We start from the raw sequence: 17,693 nt of genomic DNA on the forward strand, positions 1-17,693 counted from the left end.
GTTAAAACTAAGTGAGAAGAGCAAATATAGCCTTCTGGACTATTATGCTGGATTAGATATGGCCGTTTGACCACTGAGTATATATAAACATACCTTAAATATGCATATTTTAAAGAGCAGTGTACAAGATAAACTGTAGCTTTTATGTTGATGTTATTGTAGTACAGACATCGTGGTAATTGTTGGCATACATACAGTAAAAAGGCAAATTAAACTACAGAGAAGGCCTTATTATGTAGGTTTATAGGGAGCAAACATAGATTTCCAGAGTTTGGTTTAACATTTACGAGTTCTGCTCTAGGATATACACATTGTATACAAAACCAGGCAGCCATTTATGGGTGTGGCCCCTGGTATATTTCAGGGGATAACACAATGAACAAATGGATTTTAGGAGTGGGACATGAAAATTTAAATGTATTAAAATGCATGTGGTGAGCATCCGTCTTCTGTTGTCTGTAAAAACATTTGTTGTCATGAAAAGGCAATGAGTCATGAGTGACTTCCTTTTTCTCTCTTCTCTATAATTTCATTTCCATCAGAGAAAAGCAGATGTCAGCTCCCTGAAAGAGAAAACAATGTTTGTTATCATAAATAGTGGTTGTCAAATCAATACATCCCTCAATCTGGCTCAAGCTAAATGCCCTACTTGGAGTCTATGAATGAAGATGATAGGAGAAAATTTTCTTGAATATCATTATCCTTATCCTTTCTGGGTCTTTCAGAGGAAACAGAGTTCTCTTCATTCTCAGCCATAGGAAGATAGTAAGAACATAAGCATGTACTAGAAAGTAAAATCATATGTTTTTTCTCAAAGTGATACTGCAGTGCTGGTTTGAGTCTCTCACTGCTGCTGGGTGCATCTACACTACCATTTTAGCCTGAATAGCTAGCTGTGCTTAGTTTGTTTTGAAAGCTGTGCTTTTTGAACTGCTTTGCTTCTCGGAGTGGAGCAGCGTTGGGAGTGCATGAGCTAGATTTCTTTCAGATGAAGCTGTTCTGGAAGATGCTCTCTAGGACCACATTGAATGCCATCCATCCGCTATTGGGAAATCAGGCTGGTGAACCAAACTAAAACAAGTCTAAAGTAAACAGGTAGTGTGGACGCTGGATCCTTAGCACCATCCATTTCACGTGGTAGATTCACTGTTACTGAGCTACTTGCTGGCATAGACATAATCCTTATGTCCACTCCTCTACTGGAAAGTTTTTCAGGAATGAAAAACTTTCATTCTCTCTTCATCCCTCAGTTACCACTAGTTTTAATATTTTAATTAGGCTAAATACTAGCATTGTGTTGCTGAGTCAAGGAAGGACTGTTAGTTACCTTTTAAACTTCTTTGAAATTATCTACCCCCTGGATCTCCATATTCAAGATCAGCCATTCACTCTAATCTTACTGGACAAATGGGGATTCTATCTCTTGGCCGTGTAAAAGGCAGCAACAAGGAATATAATACAAAGTGTAGCAGCCTTCTGCAACCCTACCCCCTGCTAAGGTTTCAACCACATGACAATGTTAAACCCTTGTCTGTTTGGACAAGGAAAAGATGGTGGGTGATTCAGAGGTGGTGTATCTGCAGATCAGAAGAGTAAGATAGATGTCCACACTTTGTACCTGAATTTGAAAATCCTATCTGTTCTGCCATTAGCAGTACATACTTAACTTAGCATATTCTCTGAATATTCAGCTGAGTTAGGTTAAATATCAAGACTCCGACCTTTCTATTTCTGGTTTAAAGTGTAATATTAATATGACAAAAGGCTATCTCTGTTTATGAAAGCTGGAGGTACTCTGTCACTGACGAGCAAAGTAATAATTCAGCTTTCCTAAGTAGTAGCAATTTTATTAAAAAAAACTACCAGTTGATCTTTTGTTCTCTCCTTTCTGGGAACATTGTAAAGAATCTTCCATCAAAGTTATGTGCACAAGGTAGTTCAGATACCAAAAGCTGACTCAGTTTCTGGAGGCAGTCTAGCTGCAAGGTAAATATCCACTATGGAGCTCTACTGCTGTTACCATTGCCTGACTCACTTCTGTGAAAGTTCAGTGGTTTGCTTCATTTACGTGTTCATGTACATTATTTTCCTTAACTTCTTTTCCTCTAACTTATCCTAATGCACTATAACATGAGTTGTTTTTCTCCTGTCTTACCCATTCTGTCTCTGTTCCTGATTTCTGTGCACCAGTAAATTCCTGTCTTGCCAAGCTCAGGCCCTCCCCCCTGAACATTTTCTTATTGTTTTCTGTCCAGGGTTTCTTTTGCACACCTCCTCACCCAGCAATTCCCGGTCTGTTCCTGCCCAGAGATTTTTCTGACTAAAAGTCTGGTTTTTTTCTGTTGGTTTGCTGCTTGGTTTTGTTTTTTAAATATAAGAAACTTATCTCCAGCCAGCACTACCTTAAATCTGATGTGTGTGTTTGGATAAGGATGCATATACATGTATAGAGACATGAATTTAAGGGACGTCAGGCACTGAGATTCTTGTTTTGACTTCCTTTACCAATATGTCTTTTACAAATGTTATTCTAGCTTTTGAGTCTTCTGTCATATGTGGAAGGCCAATAAATCAGATCAGATGAGTGTAAAGTGTTGAAATTAACTCTGTATGATGACTGCCTAAGTACATGCATTGCTTTCAAAGGGAAAATGGCTTTTTCCCCCTTCTCATCTCTTTGTATTACCATAATCTGAGACACTGTTTGTAATAACAGTAGGGTACGGGGGGGGGGGGGGGGGGGATAAAAAACAAAAAAAAACCTAACAAACAAAAACCACAAACAAAAAAAAAAACCCAAAAGTATGACTTAAAAATTGTCAGTGGGCTTTTAAGTACCATCATTTGCTTCAGAAAAACCCAAACAAAAGTACCTTTATTCTTTTGTTTGTGTGCCAGCTTCCCAGCTGTTTGCTTTGTGGGTCACCAAGGGGCTTATTTTAGAAATGTCAATCCATAATACACCTGCTGGATGGGCATATTTTGAGAAGAAAAAAACCCACACAAACCCAATTAAAAACAAAACAAAACAAAACAAAACCAACAACAAAAAAACAACACAAATTTTTCATGCAAGTAGAGCTAGAAATACAAGTTTACCAAACTAAATTTGTGCATTTGCATCTGGTATCTAGTCTCTTAGAGGTCATGTCCTCTAGGGGCATAAGAAGAGGATGACTTTTTTGCTTGTGGGGTGGTGATACGTTCTGAAAACCAATGAGGCGGGAATCCCTTTTCAAATATTTATGAACTGTTTCATACCCTGGAGTGGTGGTGTGTCTGTATAGTCTCTATAATAGCAAACATTATGTGTCTTAAAACTAGCTAGCTGATATACCATGGAAGACAGGAAAAAAGTTGGAATACAAGAAAGAGAACAAGTTGTCCCATGACCAGAAATATTACTATATTTTTATACATTAATAGTGATTTAGAAAGGGAGAGAAAGGAGTCTAAAAATAATCAGGTTTCTACATAAAAATTACCTTGTTGCCTTTCATTAAATTAGTTCCTTGTTATTTCTCCAGCATATTAAACTAAACTTGTAGCTGTACTTAGGGTATAAGTGAACTGCTGTTTCTCACCATTTGCCCTTTAGCATGACATTTTTTGGTGTAATTTTCCTGCTCTGAAAATGACCAAAAGACTTAGTTAACTTGGAAAGATCACTCAACTTATCCCACAAATGCCAAGACTTTCATGTGTTGGGATGAGTGACAGAAACCATGTGTGACCATTGCATGAACAGGAGTGGTATGAAATGGCAAAAATGCTACCAAAATAACTGAATTTCTTAATGAGCCTTGCATGTTAATAAGTACTTCTGGAATCGGTTCTGCTTGTCTCTGAAGACTAGCTACCTGCTATCTCTCTTTGTAGAGATTATGTGCTCAATCATAGTACATAATTGGTGTCCACTATCTGCTAGTAGTGGCCATCACTGGTCAATTAACCTAACCTGTCTTCTATTCTGACAAGCTCTCAGGGTTTACACTTTTTATTAATGTACCCTATACCATTCGAGTATCCCTCGTTGATTATACCCCAAGATTGCAGGGCTGTTTCCCTTTTTTTAAGGTTTGGGACTTGTTCTACCTTTTAAATTACCACTAACAAGAAATGTAATATTTAATCATGATTTTTAATAACTGCTTATTACTTGTTTAAAAAGTTAAATGTCTTTGCAACTAAACACATGCACAGAAATTACTCAGTGAGCTGGCTCCATTACCCTTTCAATACTTAACTTTCAACAGTAGTTATTTTAGTTTGGAAGAAATAAACTTCCTCTAAACTACAGGTGAGCAGAGAAATCAGGTATGTTTCCATGACGTGAGGCCAATTAGAACATGTTGGAGTAATAGTATATACATCAGCCAACACTGACATAATGGTAGCACAGATTTATCAGTCATAGTGAAAATTTAATTACAGATTATTTGTTTTATCTTTTTTTAAGAAATACTGCATGGTCTTGTTTCCTTTTTATTGATCTTTCTATATCAGGCTGAATCAATAGAAAATGGATGTGAATTTTATTCATTCATAGAACTCAGAAAAAGTTTCAGGTTAGTGTTTTGTTTGGTATTTTGGCAGTTTCATGATGTAATAAGCTACAAATATGTGTTGGTTTGGACAGAACTGACTGTATTCTCACATCCAGTTCTATGGAAAATGCTCTTCTCATTAAGAACTAAGATTTTGTTGTGAAATGGATTCAACTCTGTCAATAAAAATTTATAAAAAGGAAAAAAAAGGATTATTCAATGATTGTTCAGATGGCTAAAAAAAATCTATTTGAAAAACAATTGTTTGTGAAATTTTTTTGGTCAATTTTAATCAGAACTTCAGTATGCCATACCACTTCAGTTTTGGTAGTTGGTGGGTTTGGGGCATTTGTTAGGGTTTTTTTAAGATAAAATTTTATACTAAATTAAAATCTTTGTGTTTGTTTTTTAAATGACGATTGAATGAAAATAATTTTGGCATTTCCAAATTATATTTGACTATAACTGACATTTTCCTGTGGAAAAAAATATAGTTTAATTACAACTGTATTCTTAATTGGGAAAACTCTATGCGAACAATTTCTATGATATGTAACATTCCCTTCTGAATTCTGTGGTAGTTCAAGAGATTCACTTCTCACTCAGAACTTGGTATTTATAGGGGATTAGTCCTTTTAATGTCCTCATGGACAAAAATGTAAGTATACAAGTATTTTAAGCAACTGAAAACACATTACTGAGCATTTCTAACTCAATACACTAAAGCTTTTAGTTCACCTAAAGAAAACTGCCTCCTTGTTGATATCCTCATCTGTTCCTCTCACTTCGCTAAACTTGGGATCCTAAGTAGGGGTAGGGCCTATTTTGAAATTTACAGGGGAATTTTCAAAAGCTCCTATTTGGAGGTAAATCCCCTTCTGCTAAAACCTTTCTTTTCCTTTGGAACACACCTGAAAAGAAAAATGCCTAGGCTTTGTTGGTTTTTCCTAAGTTCTTGATCTAGTATAAGATAAAATTTCAGGAGGGAAGAGTATCGGTGATACTGAAATGTCAGGTAGCTTAGAAAGTTCAAGGTACTTCAGAAAGCAGCAGAAACCTCAAAAACTATAGGTCTTTTCAGTTACTCTACAATGGAGAAGCAGCAGCAACTAGAGAAGGCAACAACGTGCTATTGAATTCACGGTTGCATGATATGGAGTAAAAGTGCAGAGTTTAAGCAACAGGAGAATTGGAAAATCTTTTTTTAGCACAATGACAATTGTTTACCTGCTAAATTTTACCTGGCACAAGCCCTTTGAGAAGCAAGCCACTCCTCTTCAATGAGACTGGTCTCCCTGACGAGATCATGCTGAAGAAATGGGCTGTTGCTATCTACAACTGTGTCTTGCTATCATTGTCACTTTTTCTCCCATTGTACCAAGATGACAAAATTGTTCCAGAATGTCTCCAGGTTTTGTTGCCGATTTTCACATACAGTGAAAATCCCTTCCTCTGCTAAGTAGCTGTATGTGATGTTGCTTTCAGAAACAACTGGCAACGTATTCAGTCTCTCCTTTCAGTCAATATAAGACATAGTGTTATGCCTATAGACCAAGCAATAGCAACTGAGCAAAGCAGCTTAAGTGTCTTTTATGTCCTTACTAAAAAATAAGAGTGTCTGGTAAAAAAATCTGGTCTGAAATAGATTGCTCAGAAGGTATTGGACACAACAGCGGTCTTATGTTAATGTATGACTCACTGATGCCTGCCAACTGCCAAATTACTCCTGATATACCGTAAGTTAATAAATAATTTACTTGCTGTTAATAGATCCAAAATCTGAAGTTCCTGTTGTAGGACTATATTGTGCCAAGTCATCCAGACTTAGTAATGAAAAAGCCAAAAAATGATGTTGAGTTAAAGTGCTTTATGATGTTTACTCAAAGTGTCCTTGGACTATCCATCATAAGCACTTGGTTCTCGGTAAAAACTGTAAATCTAACTTTCACAGTCATTTAATATACAAACTTTTTTTTTTTAAATAACAATTTTTTCCCCAAATAACTCCCCATATTTCCTAATCAGAGCTGCAAAAGATATTTGAAATTCCACATTTATTACGGAATGTAATAAACAGGAGATGGACTCAATGATCCTTATGGGTCCCTTCCAACTCAAGATATTCTGTGATTCTATGTATGAGGAAGAAAGCAGCTGGCTTGAATCTTTGACTCCATTTCCCTCTGTAACTGTTACTATTTGCAGAGCTGAACATGCACTGTTAGCACAAAGAACAAACTTCCAATATAAGCTCCTTTTCATTCTTCCACCTTCTGTTCCCATAGTGTATTGGTTTGGGGCTGAAATGCTTCGTGCTGTAAATTAAATCAGTCAAGTAAAGAGTCAGTCACAGCCTTCCTTCAAAGGAAGGCAGCTTAGAACCAATTTGTCAAAACAGCAAAATTAGGAATATGCTTAACTAGATCATGTGTATAGTAAAAATCAATGTAAGAGCTCTGCTGAAATATGATTTTATTAAAGAAAAGGGACTACTATGAAGCTTCTGTTTCCAGCTTCCCCCTCACTTACAGAAAGGCAAACTTTTGTCTAGAGCTGTAAAACACAAATTGGTCTCTAGTTCAACACTAATATAAAGACAAGTAAACTTGACAATACAGCTTAACTCACAACTTTAAATTTAACCAGTGACTAGCAGCAGGCAAGGAATCAACAACTTTTATTACACAATTATTAACACAATTTTAATCTTTTTTTAACATAAGCAGATAAAGATGAGCAGTAAAAAGGTGCAATATTATGAATTTTTTTCTCCATCAATATTATAGAAGTGCATTAAAATAAGTATTTGTAAAGGAGATCAAATAAATTGACACTGAACACTTAATTAACTTATGCTGAACTTGATTACCCAGGTTCACCAGGCTCTAGAATTAGGTTATTATGTATAATTACATATTGTGTGCCGGGATTAAAAACAAAATAATATCATTTACAAACTCTATAGTTTACTGCTAGAAAAATAGTCAGGAGCTGCACAAAAAACATTAACACGTATGGTCTAATGGACTGCACAAATGACTTTTAGCTCTGGTTTACTGCATAAATCATAGATCTTTGCTTCTTTCCTCTAGCCACATTGCAATTCACTTTGTTACTCCTCCTATAGCCCCAAGAGACTTTATTTTCAAAATTACTTTTATCTGTCATGCCATGTAAAATGTGCTTTAGAAGTCTGAACAAAATAATGTCAACTACCACCCTTTGTCACTTTGCTCCATAATCCTCAGAAAAGTCAAATATATTTGTTAAACTAGAGCTGCTGTCCCTGAATTCTTACTGATCTGGAAGTTAATGAAATCTCCTCCCTCAAAATAACTTCCTTAATGTACAAACTACACTTCAGTTAGCTTCAAAAGATTCAGTCCTACAACAGGAAGGGGTGTTTTAAGTTACTGAATACTAGGTAAATTTAGTCCAGAAATTACTTATTTCTACCAATCTAGAGCACAGTAAATAGTAGGCCAATTCTCATCATTCTCTCTCTTAATGACTCTTGAGATTTCTAGTATTGCACATATCTTTGCCTTGCTACAATGGCATCCAAATTAAAAATCAAACACAATAATTTCAATTATGAACTGTCATCATTGAATTATAAATGAAAGAAAAGTAAATCTGAGGAGAAAAAAGTTAAAGACAAGCAAAAAATAATGGTCATCTCAGAATACCTTTTATATATCCTTCTCTTAGAGAGTTTGGACAATGGTACCATCTTTGAAATCATCTTGGAGAAGTTCTCCATCCACAAATTCAAAGACGAAGTTTATTATTTCTAGAATTAGAAGTCAGCTGTCCTTGAATATGTTGTCAATAGGTCAAGAGTTGTCATTGTAGAGTAAGTGTACTTCATTTTGTAAGACTTTACACTAACTTCTTATACACTATTTCAATAACACAATGCATTTCTAAACCAAAGAAAATTCTTAAGAGAAGCTCCTAAAGGTGTTATCTTAAACCAGTTGTGTAGTGGAAATTAGAAATCTCAAATTCAGATAAATGCAACTATTTCTCTCTATTCACAAGGAAGAGTCACCTCTCCAGAGTTTGAAGTTTAAACGGCAAAAGCAGTGTAAGATGAGGAGCTGCCACCTCTTCAGTAACAACAGGATTTAAGCATTCCACTTAGAGAATGACAAAACCATTTTCATGACATTCCCTTTGTAGTATCTTTGCAAAATACTGACATATTAGCCTTGAAGCCATATGGTGTTATATTCTTGCTTGGGGGGAAAAAAAGAAAAAAAAGGAAAAGAAAGAAAGGAAAAAAAGTGTGTAGAAACAAAATTAAAGGTCTGAGACAGAAGGGCTACAGAAACTGAAAGAAGAATATGTCGCTGTCTACATCAGAACAGGTACAGTTTCTATTGCAATCAGTGTTTTTGCAGTATTTTCTCATACACATACCCAAGTTAACACCCTCAGTCTTTTGTGTAGGTCTCAACATGAGCTAATCCCCAAGATTCACTCTTGGGGAACATCACGGAGTGCGCGTTGCCAAAGCCAGACCAAGGCAGCCAGTCACAAAATAACAACATTAACCCTCCAAAGACTGTGCACTCTTCAGAGTCTCCCTGAAGCTGCACAACACAGGTCTTTAGAGTTTGACTGAACACGTTTGCAGTCATCTTTTCATTGACTCAGTATGTGCATGTGTTGGTTTTGTAGCTGGTGACGACAGTCTTAATAAATATGCAGTAGGCATTTAATTGCTTCTGCTCTTGAGAGCATGGAATCTCAGAACATGCTTCTAGTTTGTGTTCTAGATTGTCGGGGGTTTTTTCTTTTTTTTTCCCATCTTCTGAAGGACTTTTAATGTCACTGTAGCTTAATGGGATTTGAAATTTTATTTCAAGGGAGTCCAAATGTTATTACATCCCATAGAAAGGAAGCTTCTAGTTCTAAGAATCATCTTTATTACTTGTGCAATTCTTAAGGAGAATGTTTTAAAGCTGAATTATCATCAAAGGAGTCCGTGTATGTTCCTGTCTGTCTCCGGAAAGATTTCTTCTATCTTTTTAATTATAGTAAGGAATTTGCTTAAGCTGCACTAGAAACCTAAATAACTTCTTAATTTTTAACAGCACTTTATATGACATTATCCATTTCTCTACAGAAGACATAATATACTGCCTAGTCTTCTTTCCAAATTAAACTGTAAACGGCTGTCAGTCACATAGCATTTTATTAATACTTTTAATAAGAAGCTCTTCATTAGTTTTTTCAAAAAACTTTGTTCACTAGATATCAGCAAATGTCAACTCATTACTCACTGGTCCTAAGGGGCAGAGAAAGGAAAGGAAAGGCCCCTACATATTTTATTAAAATTTTAAATAGATGACAAGTATATTTGTGCCTAAATGAGAATTCTAGGGTTTGATTTTCATAAGTATACTGTCTGGGGGAAACAAACCCCTCAACACAACCAAACAAGAGAGGACCCAAATTGAACTTTGGCATACTACCTGAGACACTCTATCCCCCAATGTCCAAGATGGGTTTGCTATTTATGAGGCCTGAAGTAAATGTAAGATGTCAAAGCTCCAAACTGGAGACTAGAACAGTGGCGTTTTTCTGTGGATGACTGTATTAGAGATGGTAAATTTGGCAGAACATCTGATGCCACGAATGAGAAGAAAAGCCAAATTAATCTCTGATTCACAGTCTTCCAAGAGTCTTGCCTCTAACTCAATAGTCAAACTATTTTTTTGACTACCAAAGTGGTTTTTAGTTAATCAGCACTTATGGGAAAGGGAGTATTAAAACATTAATTATGTAGTTGGGAAAGAAATGTAATATTATTTTAGCCCAAAATAAGTGCAAATGTTTAAATTAATAAATATTCTCTAGGAGACCAGAAGATCCTAAATCCAACCAGGGAAAATAAAAATTTGAAGCTTAAAAATTCTTTTCAAAATTTGTAATGGTCATATCATTCATGGATACTTTACCCTGTGTTTTGAGAAGCTTCAGCACATAACCTAAGCAGAACTGTGGTTTTTTTAAAAGAAATCTTTGTTATGTTCATGTAGCACAATTGATAATGCTTATTGCTGGTGTTGATTTCAGGTAAGAAGTTGATCAGTAAGTGAATATGTAGCTAATCCACATTTTTGAGTTTGATTGCTGCTCCATTTGCTCCATTTGTAAATGTAGTTGTTATTTATTCATCAACAAGTTCCTCAGCTAGTGAAAAATACCATAGCTTAATCCACTTCAGTACAATTACATTGATCTTTCACATGGCAAGGTTAAAACAGTTAGGGCACATCTAAGTACCTTAGAATCATAGAATTGTTTAGGTTGGAAAAGACCTTTAAGATCATCAATTCCAACCATCAAGCCAACACCAGCATGCCCACTAAACTATGTCCTGAAGTGCCTTGTCTATGCGTTTTTTTAATACCTCCAGAGATGGTGACTCAACCACTTCCCTGGACAGCCTGTTCCAATGCCTCACAACCCTTTCAGTAAAGAAATTTTTCCTAATATCCAATCTAAACCTCCTCCAGCACAACTTGAGGCCATTTCATCTTGTCTTATCTCCAGCCACCTGACAGAAGAGACCAACACCCACCTCACTACAACCCCCCTTCAGGTAGTTGTAGAGAGCGATAAGGTCTCCCCTCAGCCTCTTTTTCTCCAGGCTAAGCAACCCCAGTTCCCTCAGTCGCTCCCCATAAGACTTGTGCTCCAGGCCCCTCACCAGCTTGGTTGCCCTTCTCTGGACACGCTCCAGCACCTCAATGTCTGTCTTGGAGTGAGGGGCCCAAAACTGAACACAGGACTCAAGGTGCGGCCTCACCAGTGCCCAGTACAGGGGGACAATCACCTCCCTGCTCCTGCTGGCCACACTATTTCTGATGCAGGCCAAGATGCCGTTGGCCTTCTTGGCCACCTGGGCACACTGCTGGCTCATATTCAGCCGGCTGCCGATCAACTCCCCCAGGTCCTTTTCTGCCAGGCAGCTTTCCAGCCCCTCTTCCCCAAGCCTGTAGCGTTACATGGGGTTGTTGTGACCCAAGTGCAGGATCCGGCACTTGGCCTTGTTGAACCTCATACCATTGGCCTCAGCCCTTACTTTCTTTCCATTTCCATTGTCTAACTTGATTAATTTCAGTGGCCTAGTTCCTCATTTATTTGGGACCAGTGTGTTCAAATTCAGACCTTAGTAACCTGGTTTGATCCCTGGATCAAATAATTCACGTACTAATTTAGGGTTACCAGCTGTTCCTTGTTCACAGGGGAACACCTCTTGATACCAATGCCAGCATAGACTGAGGATAGAATGTATCTTTTCTTAAAAAAAAGGAGTAAACGTGATGCAAGAAAACACACCTTACCTAGAATTTGGAAAAATTGTCTTTTCCTTACCTTATTTACCATTTCATTGTCATTCTATTACTATTCCATTCTCCTTTACAAAAGCTGAGAGAATCGTTAACACTAGGTGCAGTACAGGAAATACATTTTAAAGTCAAATGAGTTCACCTGAGTTGACAGTCATTCTGTATGCTGAAGAAGGCCACTGGAAGGCTTGATCCTCAAACTGTAGTGTTCTGTCATGTTTGAATCCCTAGGAAATAAAGGACTCCTGTGAGTTGCAGATTTTACTGGTCTGCGAAAATCATTGGGATAACTTAAACCCAAGTATGATGTTCCATGGTTTATAGACATTTGTGCAGGACTACCATCCTCTCACATATGTTCAAGGAGAATTGACTAACCAAAACCAAATATGGAGACAATTGCAGTATTAAGTATCATAAAACCCTGCATATATCTGTAATGAATTAGTTTGTTACCTGAGTCTATTTAGTTTCCACACAGTCAATTTGGTCTTGAATTGCAACAAGTACTCACCATAATTGTTTGTTTTTCTTCCTCTTTATTCACTTTGGTTTGTTGAGAACCCCAGGTATTCTAGCTACTTATTGTCTACAACATGCATGCACACACAAAATTATATAGTGGAATGAAAAAATGCAGTTCTCTGCAATGTGGTTATTCACCTAAAGTATCTAATTTTAGGGAACAATTTTCTTTTATCTTTAACTCATTTTATCTGCAGAAATGCATTTAAGTAGTAAATGCTTTGTAATAATCCCCTATTGTAAATTGCTGTTCCCTCTGAAGAAGGGACCATACTTTTCTGCTTCATCTGACCTGGGTTTTTAGGAAAACAGCTTCTGCAGAAGGAAAAGGTATCTACTTTACATAGGAAAGGGATGGAGAAGGATATTTTAAGATGACTGACTCCAGCCTGAATGCTACCTAAGGCAGTCCAACCGGAGACCAAGAAGAGAGAATGATGCCTTTCTACACTAGGCAGGTAGGGGTTTGAAGATAACAATAATCCTTAGAATTGGTTGAAACTTCATGATCAATCTTTTGATAGATCCAGGTATCCATTCTCTGAAATATCCCTTATATCTTGGGAGAATGGCAATAGTAAGTATATGTGCTCTGAAGCAAGAAAAACTCTGTGTCACTTGTAAAAGAAATCCTAAAGAGAACCGCAGCAGACCAGTGTGGGCATTATATATTACAAATCAGTGTTTGCAGTCTGATTAGCTTTAATTTTTAGACACCCATCATGACTCTTAAGGTTGAAATTAATGATTAGATATGTAACAATGTGTGGTTGATTGGGGGAAATTTCTACGGATTAGGAAGAAATGATGTTTCAACTCCAAACCCCTGTAGTGTTTCATATTTTGAAATGTTACTATTATAGTAAGGAATGCCTTTAATACTCTGAGCAGGGCTTGAATTTAGGTGTGAATTATCAAATTAACTTTTCTATATGTTCCAGTGATTATTTCATCATGTATACAAAGCTGGCCATCTCCAAAGGAGGAATAGAGAGACATTTCAGTGTGATCCAGGGCTAAACTGGCTTGTATGGAGTAAAGTCTGCTTCTGCCTCCAGTGAATTTGACCAATTTTCTAAAAGAGAAAGGAAAGTTTAATAGGCTTTGGCATAGAAGAGGCTTATTCATGTGTGTCCTCTTTGGAAACCTTATTATCCTGGGATAAAGTCCTCTAAAAAATTCTGAAACTCAGAGTTTCATTCCATGTTAAAATTTCACATGACTGTATGAAAGGTGTTTTTAATATTTACATAAATATTTACCTCTTTATTGTCTGGACTGTCATGAGTCAATGTTCTTTCTGACAACACAAAAAATGTGAACTAGTGAATGAGTGATGATTCAGTGCATAACCAGCTTTCAGAAGCCTCTTTCTCTATTTCTAGACTTGTGCATGACCCAAACCTAATTTGTTTTGGTTTTCTGTTTGTTGTTTTCTTTTCAACAGAGCTTCTGCCCTTCTACATTCAAACTATTCTGGAATCTAAATTACCTGAAAATCTGAAAGAAACAGCTTTTAATGGTTTGTCCGATTGAAATGCACTGAAAAAAATTTGAAAGAAATTTTGCCTTGTGGAGGATCTGAAGGTAAATATTACCACCTACAAGAATTTGCACAAAAAGCCTAATGTTTTGTTTTTCTGCACAGAACTTGATCTTCATTATCTTACAACTAGAACATAAATATCAGTATGATACTATGGGATTTTATCGCACTGATGAGACAGTTACGCCTCCATAAGACACCACTGGGGTTTGTGATGAAGTTTCCAGGGGTTGCAAAGCTGTCGTAATTATCTGCCTAATGACTTTTTTTTTCTGCATGGGTGCATGGAGCTCCCGAAAGAGGGTCTAATCTATTAGCTGTGTGGACCATTAACTATATCCAGATTCAGAGAGCCATGAAGACGAGTTTTATCCTGTGTCGCAGGCTGCATGTAAGACAGACATATCAACTCTCCACTTTACTTAGATACATAGTGCATTACAAATAGGACGGGAAACAGTAAAAATTAAAGAGAAAAACAGATGAATCAATGAAAGAAATAAAGAAATCTTCCAGTGACTCTCAAAGCATTCTTTGTTTCCCATTGTACTAGATGGTCTTTTTACTATTAAAAATGTATAAATGTTGAAACCTAGTGCACTCCCAGAAATTCTTCACAAATTACAATAGTAATATGCAGATGGTGTTCAAAATGTTTCTGCTGCTGCAAACATCAACGCTAACTCTGCAACTCCAGTGATATATGTTTTTCCTAGTAGTCTGATTATATTTGTAGGGTGATGCAGTGAAAAGAGATCGTAGTACATGTTACTTTTACTCAAGAACAGCGTGTGTGTGTGCGCGTGCACACGCATGCAGGTAGGGAGGTGTGTCTCATACAGGATCAATTGCAGAGTATGACGATACAGTCTTTATGGTTTAAGGGTTGTAGGTGTGCCAGCTATAGGATGGATGGATGAATGTAAGCTATAGCCCAAGGAGCTCCAAAGCATGTAAGAGAGTGTTTGAAGAAGTCAAGCCTGAGCAGCCCAGCTCCACTCAGTTGGTTGTTTAGATTTTTTTCTACTCTAATGAGACTTTCTTGCTTAATGTTCAGCATGTGATGAACTGATTAACTGAATTTGAACTGAGGCCATATTCTTTACCTCTTTGCATGCCCTTTGGTACAAGTTTATTGTTCCTCTTCAGGCAGCCGTACTCTTCTCTTTCTTGCATACTGGCACTGCAGTTATCCAGTTTACATTTTATGTGGATTGGCGAGAAAATATTGATTTAAAGGTTTAGGTATCATCATGAATCAAAGAGACTTTGTTTAGGCTTCAAGATGAATTGGAATTCAATTATGCATTCCTCTACTTACTTTTATAAAATGACAACATAACAACATAATTTACCTTGCTGCTTTTTTTTTTTTTTTTCCCCTTGTGAGAGATCGTGGGATTTTAGTAAAGAATATTTAAGGTTTTTCAGGTAATTCACCTGATTAGAGCTGGGGAAAATCTAGAAAAGGAGGATGATGCAAACTGTCAGAATGAAGCAGTTGGAGAGGAGATATGACTGGCAGCAATTGTTTCAGGTGGAAACAGTGTAAAATGGAGAAAAACAGACAAAACATGTCCAGATTTGAAAATCAGTATTGGTCTGGGTGACTTTTCATTTCAGAATTTCTAGCCCATATTTGGGGAAAAAAAGCAATGGGGAGGCAATAGGGGGTCATTCTTCAGCCCAAATATCACTGAGAGTTAATGTTTACATGTTCTTTTTAGCATTTACTTCTTGTTCTTAAGTACTATACTTAAAAGCCAGTAATGAACAACCATATTGTGTAAGCAGACAGCCATCAACTGGACTGTGATTGTTTGCAGGGAGTTCATAATTTTTGACAGATCAAGAATTATTTCCTTAAAAAGACTGGCAGAGATGCATTACTTTTGGTTATTCTGATTTTGCAGTCTGGTTATTCTGATTATTTGATTTTTGGGCAGCTTTATATGATAGGAATCAATTATTTAGATATCACTTTTGGGGGTATGTATTTGTTGAGTTCTTGTTTTCTCAAGATTGACCTTAAAAGGTGAAATCCCTGCCTCCCAGCTGTGACTCACTGGTTTGGCAGCACTGTCTTCCAGTGCCCGGCATGGCCAGATGGCTTTGCTCTCACTAGTGTTTTTCTGGGCCTAAATACAAGGGTGCAGCAAATCCTTAAACACTAGCAGCTAGACAGGATGGTTGGAAAGCAGACTGTGATACAAGCGTGGGCTTAGACCTGGCCTGAAAGTACAGTGTTGACGTAGCCTTAAATTCCATGTTCATTAAGTGCTTCATATTGTAAACTATAAAATGTTATCAAGTCCTTAGGAAACAGAAAATAAGATAGCCACTGAGAGAAAAAAAATAAATGTGTACCGTATGTACACATAGCGCATAGAGAGACACTGCCTTAGATACATTATTATTAGCGCTCTTCGTGAACAACGCTACTCACTATCATCATACTTGGAAATTTTTTTATATAAACCTTGTTTGGCAGTAGCTGTGAGGAAGCTGAACGTTGTGATTTTGGGAAAGTGAGGGCTTGTCATAGCCCCCATGCCAAAAGGACACTGGAAAGGGGGTACACATGCTCAGTGCTTTGCTCAGGGCTGGCATCTCAGTGCACATGACCTGGGTTTCGGTTTTCTATTTGAAAGCTGATAACCTGAAGCATGGTTGCATTGCCGTTCTCAGTCATGCCTCCCCTTCCTTTCCTCCAAACAAAAATAACCATTTTGTTTTGTCTTACATTGGTGGAAAGTTCAACACAGATAAAAGTATGTAAGTAGCTTAAACACATCTGTCATTGGCACATGTAATGTTTAAGCAGAGCTGTAAAAGATACCAAAAAATTGTGCTTGGTCTTGAAAAGTGACAGTTACAGAGATGCCAGCTGCTTTGCAGTCATTGCAAAACCTATCTCCAGAATCGGTTTCTGCCTTTTTTACAGAACAGAGCTGACATCTGAAAGACATGTCCGTGGAACAACAGTCTCTACAGAGCTGCACTGAAATCCCTTTTGTCACCACAATGACAAAGCATAATAAAGTAATAATGATACTGCTTCAAGAGCATCACAAGCACAAAGTCATGAAAAGAAGTGCTACCAAATGCTTTTGGTATTCTTTTCCCCTGTGCTGTGGCTCCAGGCCTACAAAGGTTTATGTACATAAAGAGCAAAGCACAGTGGGACTGTTCATGTGCCTCAAGTAAAACACAGGCTAAATCTTTGTAGGCCTGAGACTTTAAGTTCAGGCTATCTGCATATTAATTTTCCTAATACATATGTATTATATAATATATGTAATACATATGTAGCAATTGCTACTTAAAGGAATGATTCTCAATGTGAAATTTATTTTATTTTAAAAACATGTATTGTTCTTGCATTTGGCAAAAGTGTATCAGAGCTCTGATTCATTGTTTTTTCTTTAATTTAAAGGCATTGAATTTAATGTCATTCAGTCCAGTGTACTGAAAAAGCTTCAGATGTGAAATCCCTTGTGAAGGCCTCAATATTAGAATTGGAAATGATAAGTCCACCTCAAAGTCCCTAATGTAAATGCCTGAAATTTTACGGTTGTTTTCTTGTACTGAGTGTTTCAACAATTCCCTGGAAGGAAAAGTACAAGATGATGGGAATGACTGCTTCTGTGTCACCTCTTTTTGTCTATGCCTTCAGATGCTGCTATTTTTCTATGCAGTCACATGCAA

General features: G+C 37.0%; 1 long non-coding RNA gene across 1 annotated transcript in view; it reads right to left on the bottom strand.

Annotated features, from left to right (window-relative positions):
* The window catches only part of LOC142028907 (uncharacterized), a 27,882-nt gene continuing 10,189 nt past the window's right edge, over positions 1–17,693 (bottom strand). Inside the window, exons 2-3 of the long non-coding RNA XR_012649739.1 lie at positions 12,057–12,141; positions 1–563 (exon numbers count right to left, since the gene is read on the bottom strand). This is a non-coding gene — a long non-coding RNA (uncharacterized LOC142028907). The remainder of the gene's footprint in view (positions 564–12,056; positions 12,142–17,693) is intronic.

This window comes from Buteo buteo, chromosome 3 (genome assembly GCF_964188355.1).
Source record: "Buteo buteo chromosome 3, bButBut1.hap1.1, whole genome shotgun sequence".
Classification (NCBI taxonomy): Eukaryota; Metazoa; Chordata; class Aves; order Accipitriformes; family Accipitridae; genus Buteo; species Buteo buteo.